This window comes from Austrofundulus limnaeus, unplaced genomic scaffold, assembly GCF_001266775.1.
Source record: "Austrofundulus limnaeus strain Quisiro unplaced genomic scaffold, Austrofundulus_limnaeus-1.0 Scaffold36, whole genome shotgun sequence".
NCBI lineage: Eukaryota > Metazoa > Chordata > Actinopteri > Cyprinodontiformes > Rivulidae > Austrofundulus > Austrofundulus limnaeus.
This window is the reverse complement of record NW_013952438.1, coordinates 2,166,002-2,168,020: the sequence shown is the minus strand read 5'-3', so window position 1 is coordinate 2,168,020 and position 2,019 is coordinate 2,166,002.

The window sequence follows — 2,019 nt, the reverse complement described above, 5'->3', positions numbered from 1 at the left end:
AAAATTTATTATTTTGTTTTTATTTATTTATTTATTTATTTATTTATTTATTTATTTATTTATTTGCAGTAACAACAATGGTGTGAATTCAGTTAAGTCGTGATAACAATAAAGTTAGCATGACTGTTGTTTTTACACAAAGGCACTGGAGTAGAGCGAATTCTTGAATGCCTTCGTTAATGATTGGCAGTTGTCAAAAATCTGTATGACATAACTTAAAATAAACTAACATTTGCTGTTTTTTCATTGACATTGGCAGTTAAACTGGACTTTAATCTCTTATTTATGCACAGTGGGTCTTGTTGGCATTGCACTATATCCGTGTCATTGTGTTTATTATTTCCTTTAATTCACCTGGAGAAACTCATTCAGACAAAAATGTCATCCATGAAATGGAGACTTGAATTTGACATCTGTCTCATACATACAACAGTAAACAAATTAAAAAGACCATTAAACCTTTTATAGATGACCAGAATACATGAAAACCAATTAAAACATTCTAAAATACATGATAAAGTGAACAAAGACACCTCAATAGACAATGGTTTGTCTAGTGAGTCTATGTTTAAACAAGACCCTATTAAGCACGGTCACAGCGGAGGGAACAAATGACTTTTGTATCCATTTTTCTTTGTTAGAGAAACCATCAGTCTTCTGCCAGATGGCAGCAGTTTGAAAAATGATTGCAGTGGATGAGTGGGGTCATTGTAAACCTGTACTGTCTCTTTTTTCCCAGAACAAACCTAACCTTTTGGGATTTGTGGTAACAAAGCACAAAATTTTATAAATTACCACAAACGTTTTCCTTAGTGACCACAAATACGTATTTGTGTCAGATAAATGATTCAATAAAACAAATTTAATACATATAAAAAGCAACATTTAAATGAAATAAACTAACAAATATCTTCCTAAAGTACGGCGCATCTGTACATGACCAGAGTATGTTTGGTCATGTACAGATGACCCTTTAAATCTTATATATTTAAATCGGTTTAGTGAAACCATTTCCTACGTTTTCAGACTGAATTTAATTTGATTCTAGTTCATCAAAGAACCAAACTGAAACTACTTTTTCTCCTGTTTCATCTGGACTTCAGATACAGACAGCAACTGTTGGTCCTTGGACTGAAATGAACCTCCAGTCAGTTTGTGATTCTTATAGATCACATAGATTTATATGGAGTAGACCCAGTATAACGTAAGAGGTGTGTGGACAAAAGCTCACAGCCTCAATGAAAAAAGTAGCACTGTATTATTTTTGAACCAAAATTTTATTAACTTGAGTAAGCTTGAGAAGATACTATGTTAACAAGTGAGTTTCTTTGAGCTGTTCACCTCTGGTACCTCACCTAATAAAGGGCAGACAATTTCAAAGTGCAAGCTACATCACGAAGCCTTATTTCTGTGATGCAATGTGCAGCTAATAAAAGTTGTATAATTTTTTAACTTTTGTCTTGCTTTTATTTAAGCGTTTGAGAACTTGTGTCTTGTGAGTTTTTGTCTTGTGAGCTTATGGGACTAAGTATGAGTACATACTAATGTTGTATGTACTGTATATATAATGCATTGGTCTATTATCACAGTATTGTTAGACAACCAAAACAGCTAAATTAAGCAGCTTAATGAAGTACAGGCCCTAAATCTATTTCATGGGAATTCACTTAAGGTCAGCATATCAGGCCTCTGAGACCGCAGTGGATGTTTTTAGCCTCACTGATGGTTGTCAAGAAAAAAAATCCTGTTTGGCCCTGTCCATAGCTTTGCATATTAGTCATCTTCATTCCAGGTGATTATATGCCTCGTGGGCCTTGTAAAGACTCTGTCTTTTCTTTATGAAAGCTGAAATCAGATGAACAACCCCTGATCTCAAAATCCAATTTTGCTGATCCTCATATAAAAGATTGTAATTGCTGCAGTAATAAACTTTTTATTTCAGTTCTGTTGGTTCTTATTAAATCAGTTAACCCTCCACCCCTCACACACACACACACACACACACACACACACACACAC